Source organism: Tamandua tetradactyla, chromosome 15 (assembly GCF_023851605.1).
Source record: "Tamandua tetradactyla isolate mTamTet1 chromosome 15, mTamTet1.pri, whole genome shotgun sequence".
Lineage (NCBI taxonomy): Eukaryota > Metazoa > Chordata > Mammalia > Pilosa > Myrmecophagidae > Tamandua > Tamandua tetradactyla.
Window position 1 is genome coordinate 2,394,787 of NC_135341.1, and position 15,184 is coordinate 2,409,970.

Genomic DNA, 15,184 nt, shown 5'->3' on the forward strand with positions numbered 1-15,184 from the left:
CCATTGCTAGGTATCTACTCAAAGGACTTAAGAGCAAAGACACAAACGGACATTTGCTCACCAATGTTTATAGCAGCATTATTTACAATTGCAAAGAGATGGAAACAGCCAAAATGTCCATCAACAGAAGAATTGCTAAACAAACTGTGGTATATACATGTGATGGAATATTATGCAGCTTTAAGACAAAATATACTTATGAAGCATCTAATAACATGGATGGCCCTAGAGAACATTATGCTGAGTGAGTCCAGCCAAAAACTGAAGGACAAATACTGTATGGTCCCACTGATGTGAACGGACATTCGAGAATAAACTTGGAATATGTCATTGGAAACAGAGTCCAGCAGGAGTTAGAAACAGGGTAAGATAATGGGTAATTGGAGCTGACGAGATACAGACTGTGCAACAGGATTAGATACAAAAACTCAAAAATGGACAGCACAATAATACCTAAGTGTAAAGTAATCATGTTAAAACACTGAATGAAGCTGCATCTGAGCTATAGGGTTTTTTTGTTTTTTGGTTTTTTTTTTACTATTATTATTACTTTTATTTCTTTTCTCTATATTAACATTCTATATCTTTTTCTGTTGTGTAGCTAGTTCCTCTAAACCAATGGAAATGTACTAAGAAATGATGATCATGCATCTATGTGATGATGTTAAGAATTACTGATTGCATATGTAGAATGGTATGATTTCTAAATGTTGTGTTAATTTCTTTTTTTTCTGTTAATTAATTTTAAAAAAAGTCTCCCTATAAATAAAAGCCAAGGACCAAATGACTTCACAGGATAATGTTATCAAATATTCCTGAAAGAACTAACGACATTCTGCTCAAACTCTTTAAAAAATTTGAATAAAATGAAACTCTGTTGTATTTGTTTATTAAAGCTACTGGAATTCAATATACCAGAAATATAATCAGTATTTACCCAGAATATCTGAAAGCAGACATAGGAACAGACATTTGCACATCATTGATCATAATGGTAGTATTTACTACTGCCAAAAGATGGAAATAATTCAAATGTCCATCACTAGATAAATGGATAAAGAAAATAGGGTATATACATAAAGTGGAATATTTTGAAGCATTTGGAAAGAATGGGCTCCTGAAGTATGTGATACTTATATGAAACTTGAAGACATAATGTTGAGTGAAATAAGCCAGACACAAAAGGAGAGATATGTAGAATATGTAAACTCACTGTCTTAAAACTGTAGAATATAGGGTGCTGAGAGATAGGCAGAAATTATAGAAGGGGGAGAAGTTACATAATATGCTCAGAATTGTTAAGATGGTTGAACATAAATGTTTGGGAATGGATACAAGTGATGGTCGCTTGTGATTGAGATTATAAGTGATGCTGTCATATGGTAGGTGAATTTGATTGAAAGGGGTTGTTTAAAGTCAGTTAGTATGTCACTGATTAGTACTACAAATAGAAATAAATTCTTCCATGAATTACTAAAAATATACAGCATTTGTTCAAAGAGTTAGCAGAGTGTTAGATGGAAAAAATGACCTAATCTGAGCTATAGTCAATATTTAACACTAATGTCTCAAATTTTTTTATCAACAGTAATAGGTACCATATCAATACTAGTGGTTAATAATGTGGTGTGTTAAGTGATATTGGGTGTTTTTCTATTTTCTTTTTTACATCTATCTGTATATATTTATTTTTTTCCATGGGCAGACACTGGGAATCCAACCCAGGTCTCTGGCATGTATCTGTTATTTTTCTCTTTGAAACAATGAAAACTCTCTAAAATTGAATTTGATGATGATTGCACAACTAAGTGGTGATACTGTAAAATATTGATTGATACTTTGGATGGAATATACAGTGTGTGAATATATCTCAACAAAATGTGCAGATGCAAAAGAAAACCTTTCCCATGTCATTTACTTTTTGTCTGTTATCAGAGAATCATATCTGAAAAACATAATTGAATATTACACAGTATTCTATGAAAATTCTGCATAAGTCTATTCATATAAAGCAATAACAATTATCAATGTATATTAACTAATGAAAGATCATCAGCAGTTTTTGATTCACCATTGCAGGAACATGCATTAATGATGAAAACTTACAACAACCTTGTGAATTCATCTATAAAAAGACTAACACAGCATAGGTGAATTATTATAGTAAAATTAATGACTGAACTTAAAAGGGAGTATCCATACAAATTTGAATATTGTACTGAGTAAGAAAATTCTATGCTTAAGAAATGTTTACTAGAGAAGATTAGAAATGGAGCAGCAGCAAATGGTGTAAACTAAGGCCAATTTCTCTGTTGGGTTATGATATACACTACATGGTATGGAAATGTAATAATTAAACTTCCTATGGTTTTATACTTTATTCAAAAACATGGAATTTGTTGTTTATATTAGGTAAATAAAAATGGACTTAATTGAGAAATAGTTTTCAGCATACATTAAAATGTTTCTTGCTTTTCTTTAAGACTATTGCAACAAAATCTCAAAAACATTTTGATCTCAGTACCCACATAGTCATCTTCGTGTATGCAATATAAAGTGATGTTAAATAATGTGAATTAAATGCAATGGATTAACAACTATTATTTTGAACTAATAAAAAATCACAAGGATACAATTTGGTACATTTAATTATATAATTCTTAGAAGTGCTGTTAAGTAAAAAATTAACAAAATATTAATTAAAGGGACTCCAAGAGATGGCCAAAATTTACATGGAGCAGATATTAGTATCTATACCATTTGAAAGCACATTCATGGGGGTACAAGAGTAGTTCTTTGGTAGAATTCTTGTTTGCTATGATGAGACCTAAGTTTGATTCCCAGTCTGTGCACTTCCCAAAAAACAGAAACAAGCAGAACAAACAAACAAACATTTCAACAAATGGTGCTGTAATAATGGGATACTCATATAGAAAATAATGAAATGTGACCTCACCACACAGCATAAAAAGCACATTCAAGTTAACCATATATTTTATGACTCCAAAGATAAATGAATAGATGATTTAGAGTACAGAATAGTAAACAGTAAATAAGCATGTTCCTCTGCATGGTGAGCAATCAATTTGCAGCAAACCCTCTGTTATACCCCTTGGTGAAAAAATACTGCATGAAAATTGGAATAGACTTCTGGGCCAAGATGGCAGCTTAACAATGTGTGCATTTTAGTTCATCCTCCATAACAACTACTAAATTACCAGAAACAGTACAGAACAGCTTCTGGGGCCATGTCAGTGACTGGACACACAGTGTACTGCAGTCTGGACCAGGTGGACCAGCTGTGAGCCCCCCCAGAACTGTGAGTTCCCCAAGCCATGGTGGCCAGTGCCCCTCCCCACAGGTTGCTTCCCAGAGGGGAAAGGAAAGAGACTTTACTAGCAGTAGGAACTGAGCCCAACCAAATGCCAATTGTGGAATTAATTAACAAATTCTGACTACTAAAAAATAGGCCTCTAGCTCAGGTGAACCTGGTCACAGTGGAGGGTGCTCATTTTTGCCCTGGCACCAAGGGGGCAGGGCTGATGGAAAAAGAAAAGAAAATGGAGGAAACAGAGGTTTTCATGGCTGTGTTTCTACAAAGTCTTGACTGCCTTTGGATATAGCGGCAGGGCTTCTCAGGCAGCAACTGTCCCAGTCATAGGCAGAAACAAGCTCATTTGAAGGCTTGTGTGGAGCCTGTGCCTTCCCCAGGGGAGGGTTGAAGCCCAACTCAGGTGCAATCCCTCCCTCAAGGGATTTGGACCCTAGGGCTTGTTAATTTGAAGCCATTAAAATCAGCCTACAACCTCTCCTCTGTCTCCACCACACCCCCAGTAGGGAGAGTCTACCGAAGTTAAAGGTACCACATCATCTTATGTGAGTAGAACCTGCAGGAAGACAAGCACCACATACTGGGAAGGATAAGAAAAACAGAGCCTAGAGACTTCACAGGAAAGTCTTTTAACCTGCTCGGTCTCACCCTCATGGAAAACCAATGCAAGTGACTCTTTTCTCCTGATAGAAGGCCAGTTTGGTCTGGGAAAATCTGGCTGGGGTCTATAATACCTAAGTAGACCCTCCTAAGTGTGTGTGGGGAAAGGTATCATACAAGCTGGGCAAGAAACAAGAAAACAAGAACTGAAAAATTCTCCTCTGTTAAACAAAACTTAAGATAGTGGTCCAGATAAAGCTGAACTGAATATTAAAGAACAGATAGACCACAAATTCATCCAGCAAGAAAACCCTGGGTAAAGAAGTGAAAGCAATCTCCAGAATAAACTAATTAAGGTAATTAAATGCCTAAATGCCAGCAAGAAATAATAAATCACACCAGGAAAATTGAAGATATGGCCCAGTCAAAAGAACAAACCAACAATTCAAATGAGATACAAGAGCTGAAACAATTAATTCAGAATATACAAACAGACATGGAAAACCTCATCAAAAACCAAATCAATGAATTTAGGGAGGATATGAGAAGGCAAGGAATGAACAAAAAGAAGAAATGGAAAGTCTGAAAAAACAAATCGCAGAACTTATGGGAATGAAAGGCACAGTAGAAGACCTGAAAAAAAACAATGGAAACTTACAATGGTAGATTTCGAGAGACAGAGGATATGATTAGTGAACTGGAGGATGGAACATCTGAAATCTGACAAGAAACAGAAACTATAGGGAAAAAATGGAAAAATATGAGCAGGAACTCAGGGAAGTGAATGATAATATGAAGTGCACAAATATACATGTTGTGGGTGTCCCAGAAGGAGAGGAGAAGGGAAAAGGAGGAGAAAAACTAATGGAGGAAGTTATCACTGAAAATTTCCCAACTCTTATGAAAGACTTAAAATTACAGATCCAAGAAGTGCAGTGTACCCCAAAGAGAATAGATCCAAATATATGTACTCCAAGACACTTACTGATCAGAATGTCAGAGGTCAAAGAGAAAGAGAGAATCTTGAAAGCAGCAAGAGAAAAGCAATCCATCACATACAATGAAAACCCAACAAGAGTATGCATATATTTCCCAGCAGAAACCATGGAGGTGAGAAGTCAGTGGGATGATATATTTAAATTATTAAAAGAAAAAAACTGCCAACCAAGAATTCTATATCCAGAAAAATTGTCCTTCAAAAATGAGGGAGAATTTAAAACATGTTCAGACAAAAAAATCACTGAGAGAATATTTGACCAAGAGACCAGCTCTTCAAGAAATACTAAAGGGAGCACTAGAGACAGATATGAAAATCTGTCATAATTTTAAAAGAATTATGTAATGAAATAAAATCATTTCAAGATTTTATTAAAGAATCAAATGTAATCTATCCTTGTAAAATCAGAAATTCATTAATTTGAAAATATTTTCTGACATAAAATATATTAAAAATTATGAAATATTCTTGAGGAATAATTTCATATCACATGATCACCAATGAGAACCTTGTGAATTTTTCTAAAATGATTCAAGAGAAGCACTTACATAAATTTTTATGATTAATTCAACCAAATATTTCTCCTAATGCAAGAATAAAACTATTGTACAATTATAGGGGAATGATTGAAGAAGTTTTAAGATATCTAGTAGAATGTCAATCAGACATGAAGACACAATTTTTATGATTAAGGAGGATCCTCAATTATAACCAAAATGAAGTGTTTGAAAATTTTACCTTTATTTTAAAAAGTACAAATATGATTTAAAATTTTTACAATGATTTTGCTAGTATGAAGCTGTCATATTCCCCAGAAAAGCCCATATTCTTTTAATCCATTCCTGATGATACAGACCTGCCTTAGGTGGAACCTTTTGTTTCAGTTACTTCAAATGCAGTGCAACCACCCCACTTAAGGAGGGTCTGAATCCTTTTACTGGAGTCCTTTATGAAGGGATAAAAAACAGAAAAAGCCCAGAGAAGCATATAGAGAAAAGCTCTGCAGAAGCTAAGAAACGACCCACAGAAGCTCAGAGAGGAAGCCACTGAAGCCAGAATCTGGAAGCAAGGAAATATTGGAGAGAATGACCAGTAGACATCATCATTTAACTTCCAATTACAGAGTTATACCAGATGATGGTGTTCTGTCTTCACAGTTCAGGTATCATTTTATTGATGCCTTAATTAGGACATTTTCATGGCCTTAGAATAGTAACTAATTTAATTAATCCCCATTGTAAAAACCAGTATATTACATCCCAGGAACTTAAGCAAACCAAACATACACACACACATGCACACACACAATCACATAATTTTTTTATATCAGATACAATAAATTATAGTTATGTTGAGATAAAAAGAAAACATAACCCAAATTAATATTCATTTACTTATGACACTTTAATAATAGTTTATCTATTCCCATTTGTTCTGATAACTATCTCTGGAAAAATCATTAACACTCATTTTTAATTTTTCCTTTCACAGAAAACTGGTAATGAATATAAAAATTAAAGATAACATCGCATCAGTAGAATGAGGTGAATAAGGACACCATATTTAATTTTTAACTAATGTATTCCTCACAGTGATGTGTAAATGTGACACTGTTCTAGTTTGCTAGCTGCACTCAAGAAATGCTGATTAATTTCAGGGTTTCTCTCTCAACTGGAAAGGTGCATGGTGAACATTGCAATGCATTCTAGCTTCCTCTCCAGGCCTCTTGCTTCATGAAGTTACCCCAGGGGCATTCTCCTTCATCTCCAAAGGTTGCTGACTGGTGGATTCTGTAGTTCTGATGTCTCTGTTGTTCTCATGATTCTCAAGCTTTCTCCAAAATGCTTCCTCATTAAAAAGATTCCAGTAAAGTAATGAAGACCCACCTGGAATGATGGGAATCACCTCTCCCTCTATTCAAAGTTAATAACCACAATTGGGTGAGTCACATCACCATGAGGACAACCCAATCAAGTTTCCAAGCTATAGTGCTGAATAGGAACTAGAAGAAATGGTTGCTACCACAAGATTGATTAGGATTAAAACACGGCTTTTCTAGGGCACATAATCTTTTCAAAATGGCATGCTCCACCCTCTGGACCCTAAAAATGACATGCTTTTTTCCATATACAAAAATACATTAATTCCTTCACAATATCAGAAATCCTTAAACTATTTCAATAACAATAGAAATGTAATACAAGATTTAAACCATTACAAGGTCTCATCAAAGTTAAATACAGGCATGGTCTGTCCTAAGTCAACATTATCCTCTGGCTATGGGTGTGTAAAAATTCATTTGCTGCCAACAAACAAAGGAGACACAGTCATAAGATATATATAGCCATTTCAATATGGAGAGATTGGAGGGAACACAGGGATCACTGGACCCAAGCAGTCTTGAAAACCTGCAGGGTAATGGCCATTCAATTTCAAAGTCTGAAAATCATTTATCTTTGGGGTTTTAGAAAGTGGCAGTCCCACCCTTTCCAAGGATGTATGGAGCAGCTTGCCTCTGTCTGAATGCAAGGGGAATTCTTGGAGACCACCTTTTTCTTGGCTGTACCCTCTTCAAGCATCTGGGCTGCAACCAGGCTCTCTGTCATTTCCAGAGAATATGTTCAACCTTCCATGTGGTGGCATCCAGACTCTCCCAAATCCCCCAAGGAGTGTGTTGCACCCTCTCCAAGGTCTGAGGCTGAAGGATATCTTCACTCCACCAAGGTGGAAGGCCCATCTTCTGCCTTTGGGTCAAACTTACCCTCTCCACATACTTGGGTGGGTCTGCTCTCCTGGCCTGAAGATTCTTTTTTTTTTTTGTTAAATTTTTTTTAAATTAATAAATAAATAATTTTTTTTAATGGCCAATGAAGTTCAGGGTTTCTCCTTCAACTGGAATGGCATATGGCAAACAAGGCAATGTCTACTAGCTTTCTGTCCAGGCTTCTTGTTTCTTGAAGCTCCCCCAGGGGTGTTTTCCTTCTTCATCTCCAAAGGTATCTGGCTGTGTGGGCTCTCATGTCTCATGACTCTGTTGTGGCTCTGTTGCTCTTTTAAAGGATTTCGGAAAACTAACCAAGACCCACCTGGAATCGGTGGGGTCACATCTCCATCTAATCAAAGGTTAATACTCACAATTGGGCAAGTCAGATCCCCGTGGAGATAACCTAATCAAGTTTCCAATTTACAGTACTGAATAGGGATTAAAAGATCCACAAGATGGATCAGGATTAAAACATGGCTATTCTAGGGTACATACTCCTTTCAAACCAGCACAAATACTCATGCCCAGATTTTCAGTGTCCTTTTTAGACACCCAAGCAGATGACCAGGAAGAGGAGGAGGGGTAGATGTATCTTCTCCTTCACAATAATAGATGCTGCTTGCTTCAGAGTGCTGGTTACTCTGGCTTCTTTACATCTTCTGTCACTTTGTCTATGGCTGATGGCAAGCCTCAGAGTCGGGCCTCCAGAGATCCATAGTAGCTAACAAAAAGCAGTGGTCAGGGGGCCATGGTGGCTCAGCAGGCAGAGTTCTCGCCTGCCATGCATGCGGGAGACCCAGTTGATTCCCGGTGTCGTATTTATCAGCCTCTCCCTCTTGCCCTTCCCTGGACACTGTACAGTGTTCTACTGGATTCTGAGGTTTCTTTCAGAAATTTCCTGCTGGTTTAATAGTTGTTCTGGTAGAGGAATGGATTCCTGGAGCTTCCTACTCTGCCATCTTCCCCCAATTCCCTGGAACAAGCATCCTGCTTTTATCAGTTCTCCTGAAGATTCTTGATTCTGGAATTTTGCTTCCATAGTTCTGTTTCTGAAATTATTTTACGCTCACATTGTCCCTTTTATGCACCCCCCTAGTTGAGACTGGCAGCAGTTCCTTTTATACAAGTCCCACAACACTCTTGTTGGCTTTCTATGTAGCAAGCAAGGATTGTGCCCATCAGACAGCAGGAGTTTCCACAAATCTTTCCTGAATAACTCTATTTCCAACCCTGGCCTTTTCTGAAATGACTGACTGGTTCCATATTTGGTTAGATTCTCACATGGGGCACTATTCTCTGGGGTCTCCCTTCCTGGAAGCCCAGAATTTTCCACATCATCAATTACTGGTTTCTTTGTACCCAAGAGCTCAATTCTTATCTTTTTCTTGTCACATTTCATTATAAGCTGCAGGGAGAATCCAGACTGCACTTTCAACATTTAATTTGGAAATCTATTCTGTTAAATTTCCAAGTTTATAGCTTTTTAAATTCACCTTTCAGCCAAAACCACTCATCAACTTTGCCAGATTGTCTGCCATCTTAAAACATGGATTGCCTGTCTTACAGTTTGCAATAATACATACCTCATTTCTGTCTAGCATACACATTTGTACCAACAGTTTCTCCAAAGCATTCTAGGCCTTCTATCAAGTTCTTCACAAATCTTCCAGAGTCTTTCCATTATCCCTTTCCAAAGCTATTTCAACATGTTTGGTATTTGCAAACTACAGCAGCATCCCACTCTTACTACCAAAATCTGTTCTAGTTTGCTAGCTTCACTCAAGAAATGGTGATGAAGTTCAGTGTTTCTTTCTCAACTGGAAAGGCATATGGCAAACATGGTGACATCTTCTATCTTCCTCTTCAGGCCTTTTGCTTAATGATGGGCACTCTCATGGGGCACTCTCCTTCATCTCCAAAGGTTACTGCCTGATGGATTCTGTAGTTCTTGTGTCTCTGCTGTTCTCATCATTCTCAAGCTTTCTCCAAAATGCCTCTTTTAAAAGTTTCAAGTAAAATAATCAAGGCCCAGCTGGAATGGGTGGGGTCACACCTCCCTCTATTGAAAGGTTAATACCCACAATTGGGTGAGTCACATCTCCATGGAGACAACCCAATAGAGTTTCCAACCTATGGTACTGAATAAGGATTAGAAGAAATGGTTGCTCCCACAAGGTTGATTAGGATTAAATCATGGCATTTCTAGGTTATATAAATCTTTTCAAACTTGTACAGTGAATGAATACAAATATGCCAAAGGATCCCAAAAGATTGTAATGCATTGATTTGGTGAGATAATAGGATAGAAGGATTGAATTGCTTTTTTTTTTTGCAAAAATGAATTTTAATTTTAATCTTTAGTTTAATTTAAACATTGCTTTTAGTATGATGCCAACACCAGCTGTGCAGAAAGGGCTCTGGAGAGATGTTCATAGCAGCACACACCTGCGGCTCTTCTTCGGTTCTGGAGGCTCCAGGGCAGCCAATATTGCTTCATCAAATACATTCTTTAGGCCTTTCTGTGTGAGTGCAGAACACTCCACATATTTGACAGCCTTCAGGTCACGGGCCAGCTTTTCAGCAGTCTCTGGAGTGATAGGCTTCTGTTTGTTCTTGGCAAGTTTCTCAATAGTAGAGGGGTCATCTCTGAGATCAATTTGGGTCCCAACAAGCAAGAAAGGAGTCTTTGGACAGTGATGAGTTATCTTAGGTACGCACTTTTCTTTCACATTTTCAAATGAGGACGGAGAGACCACTGAAAAACAGACTAGAAATACATCTGTTTGTGGATAACTCAGCGGTCGTAACCTGTCATAATCCTCTTGCCCTGCAGTATCAAAAAGTCCAAGAGTATATGACTCTCCACCAATCATAACTGTGACTGCATAGTTGTCAAAAACAGTTGGTACATATTCAGATGGAAATTTGTTTGTTGTGTAGGATATCAGGAGACATGTTTTACCAACAGCACCATCACCCACAACAACGCACTTAATTGTCTGCATTGCTGAAACAGTTTTGTATCCACTTTAAATACTTCAAATTCGATGTTGACTTCAGCTCCTCCACCGGGGCGTTGGCAGCAGTGCCGATTGAATTGCTTTTGTAAAATTTTTTTGTTTTTAGTAATAATTGGTAATGTGTGCTAATGCTTTCTAAGCAAACATGTTTCTGTACATCATATGAAAATAGGTAGAATTATGGGTGCATGGGTGAATCAGTGGTAGAATGTTCACTTTCCATGCAGTAGATCTGGGTTCAATTCCTGGACTATGCACCCAAAAAAGGTAGAATTCAGCTTACAAAATTCCCCATAAGACAAGAGTTAGAAAAAAGATCCATAACTCAAGATCCATAACTCAAGAATTAGGAATGTAACTTTTCTGACTAATGGAAATTACTGAGGCATTGCTCTCTTTTTTCTTTCAAATACCTACTTGTAAACTTTGGAGGAAAACTGAATGAATGAATATTTGTGAATCATGGCTCATTTATTTCTTTTGGATTCTGATATCTGTTCCTGGAAAAAAAATTCAATTTTTTCCCATTTGTCATTTTACTGAAACCCTTAAAAGAGAATATGTAGTGAAAGATAGCTTCCTATAAGGAAAGTTTGGTGGGTGAGATCACTAATTCAATTTGGAACTGTTGTCCCCTATGGTGTGTTTATATAACTAACCTAATACAAAGAATGAATAATATTAGTAAGTCCAAAGGCTGTACAATATGTTAGTTATTTGAATGAGCATGTCATATCATAAGACAGTGGGAGTTTGGGGTGTTTTTTCTGTTTGTTGCTTTTGAATGATTGGTAAAGATTGGTAATATGTGGTAGTAATTTCCAAGCAATGACATTTCTTTATATCATACAAAAATAGCTTTGTTCTTCTTATACATACACCTAAAAATGAATTGGCAAATGTACATTTAACTTTAGGAATTAGAAAGCCTTGCATAATTATAGAATAACAATAATGACATTTGTGCCCAGTGAAAATTCCTAATAAAGGATATGACCATTTTTTCTTTGTATATATTTATTTGTAAAAGTAGGAGGAAAAATGAATATATTTGTAGATTATATTTGCTATTGAAATATATTTACTTTCTGATGTGCTTTCCTTTTATCCACATGCCCAGAGCCACCTTCATGGCCTTATTTCTTAGCCTGTCTATGATGGGATTCAAGGTTGGGGGTACCATAGTGTAGGACACAGAAGTTACAATGTCAAAAATAGAAAAGGATGTTGATGTTGACCTTAGTAAGCAGTGAAGCCACCGAAGAGAAACAATATATCCACTGGAAGGTGTGAAAGGCAAGTGGAGTAGGTTCTTAATTGGCCTTTTGATGGAATCTTCTTGACATTGGGGAAGTTATAGACAGAGGAAATGACAATGAAGTTAACACAGCAAGACTCCACAAACACAGTGATGAAGATGGGCACAATTTCTCCATTAATTATTTTGAGCAATAAACAGCTGATAACTGGGTGTTCTTTCAGAACTGTTTGAACACACTAGACCTAAAGGATAAAGAAAAGGTACTACCAGTTGTGTGCATCACAGTATTCAGATTCCCACCCAGGCAAGACATAACCACCATCTGCACACACATATCCATGTTCATGATGACTTCACCTTGCACAGGATGACAAGTGGCAGCATAGCAGTTAAAGTACATTTTCGTGAATAAGAAAAACCCTGCAGAGGCCTTACAAACTGTCAAGAAGGCTTGGTGACACAGCTGAGGAAGCAGATGGAGTTGTTGTGGGTCAGTGAGTTGAAAACTCCTTGGGGATTTGGGTATTATGATTGAAATGAGGCAGAGATCCAGAAAGCATAAATTCTTCAGTAACAACTGGACAGGGATGTGAAGGTGCTCATATAAAGTTGTGATCATGATAATCAGGACATTCCCCTTCAGTTCCTAAATGCATAAGAGTACTGGATCTACAGTGTACACATTTTCATTGGAAAATCCAATGACTATTAATTCATCCTTTCACATCTTCTGGCAGTTGTATTATTTCTCTTCATTAGCTTCACTGCTTACTAAGGTCAACATCAACATCCTTTTCTATTTTTGAAATTGTAATTTCTGTGTCCTGCACTATGGTACCCCCAACCTTGAATCCCATCATAGACAGGCTAAGAAATAAGGCCATGAAGGTGGCTCTGGGCATGAGGATAAAAGGAAAGCACATCAGAAAGTAAATATATTTCAATATTTACTCACAGTCAAGTGTGAGATTGGTCATTACTGCAGTCATAATCAATAAAACATTGAAGAGAAGACTAAAACATCAATATAAAGTTTTTGAATATTCAACCTATAATGGGTGCCTGCATATGGTAATCACACAATCAATTTTTCACCCACAAAATTACTCCCATGTGCATCATCTTTGGTTTATTGATCATAGAGTATTTCATTATTCCTTTGTTTTATTGAACCAATTTTGTTTCAGTTCACATAAATCTGTTAGTGTCCAAATATATGCTGTTGAAGATGATAAATGGCTTTATACTTCTATTGCCCTTAGAAATGCCTTTATACCTTCTTGATAAATCAAGATTGCCAATTAAAAAAATGCTAAATTGTGACTTTGTCTATCTGTCCCTATATTCTCTCCCATGACTAACACAATCTGAAACTCTGCACAGCTTCCAACAGTGAAAATTATCATTATAACACTGAACTATCACTAACTTTCCTCATCTACTTTGTAAAATGTATAGCATTATTGCTCTCTCAAGAATGCTATTTAGAGCTGTTGTTTTATTTTGGAAATTTCAAAAAAGAATTTATCTAACAGCTGGCTTTTTTTTCCTTCTCATCTTCTTATAGGCAATTTTTTATAGGACACAACCTGGTTACTGAAGCTAACAAAAATGTCCAATGTATAAGCTAAAGTTGGCCCTCTATTTTCATCAAAACATTTACTTTATTATTTTTCATTTCTTGTTTTACAACATCTAATAAAAGAAATAATTCTGTTTTCTTCATGTGCTTAATTTTTTCTTTCATTATATTCACACATTATTAAAATGAATAATGCATGATATATCAGCTATACATCTGAAATTTAAAAAATTTATATAACAGATTTCATATTAATTACACTAACTATACACCATCCCTGTGACACTTACCTTTCCAATAAGATTAAATCAAATTATTTAGCAGGGGAGAAGTGATGACTCAGAGTTGGAGTTAAATTCACATGATACTAGTCTCATGAAATTGGTCAGTTGGCAATTCTGTTAGCAGTATCTGGTTGATGGTTCCTACTTGTACATATTTTTTCTTTAATCTCTGTTTTAGCTTGCTCAAAGCTTCTAGAATGCAGTATACTCAAAATGGTACAGCTTTTAAAATTGAATTCATTAAGTTACAGTTTTACAGCCCTATGGTCATAAAAATGTCCAAACTTTCTGTAAGCCATCTAGAGAAAGATACTTAGACTCAAGAAAGTCTGATATCTATAACATGGTGTGCCAGATTGAAGCTGTTGCATATCCCAGAAAATTCATGTCCTTAAATCCTCATTCAATATTGTTGGGTGGGATCATTTTGATTAAATTGTTTCCATGGAGCTGTGACACACCTAAATTTGCTTGAGACTTTTTGATTAGGTGGTTTCCATGGAGATGGGTCTATACCCATTCAAGGTGGGGTGGCTTACTAGAGTTCTTTAAAAGGGAACCATTTTCAAAATAGCTTGTGAGCCCACACAGCCAGAGATCTTTGGAGACTGTGCCAGTTTGAAAGGATTAGGTACCCTAGAAAATCCATGTTTTAATCCTGATCCACCTTGTGGAGACAGCCATTTCTTTTAATCTTTATTCAATACTGTAGGTTGGGAACCTGATTCGACTATCTCCAAGGAGATATGACACACACATTTGTGGGTATTAACCTTTGTCTAGAGGGAGACATGAATCCACCTATTCAAGGTGGATCTTAATTAGTTTACTTGAATTCTTAAAAGAGGTAACATTTTTGAAAGAGGTACAGAGTCATGAGATCCAAGAGTGCTGGCTGAGAGCTAACACAGCCAGAGTCCTTTGAGGATGAAGAAGGAAAATGCCCCAGTGGAGATTCATGAAACAAGGAGCCAGGAGAGGAAGCCAACAGATGTTGCCATGCTTGACATGTTCCAGTTGAGAGTGAAACCCTGGATTTCATTGGCCTTTCTTGATGAAGGTAACCTGTTGTTGGTGACTTAATTTGGACATTTTTATAGTCTTGCTTTGTTGGGGACATTTTCACTGCCTTAGAACTGTAAATTTTCAACTTAATAGATCCCCCCCCTTTAAAAGACATTCTGTTTCTGCTATATTGCATTTTGGCAGCTATCAAACTAGAACAGCTCATGGTACCAGAAAAGTGGGGTACTTCAGTTTATAAATACCAAACATGTTGAGTGGCTTTTTATAATGGATAAAAGGAAGATTTTGGAGGACTTGTGAGGAGCTTGATAGAGAAGGC

At 36.6% G+C, this 15,184-nt stretch overlaps 1 pseudogene; it reads right to left on the reverse strand.

Annotated features, from left to right (window-relative positions):
• Nucleotides 1-10,049: 10,049 nt before the first annotated feature.
• Nucleotides 10,050-10,775, reverse strand: LOC143657835 (cell division control protein 42 homolog pseudogene; annotated as a pseudogene).
• Between the last annotated feature and the right edge of the window lie 4,409 nt (nucleotides 10,776-15,184).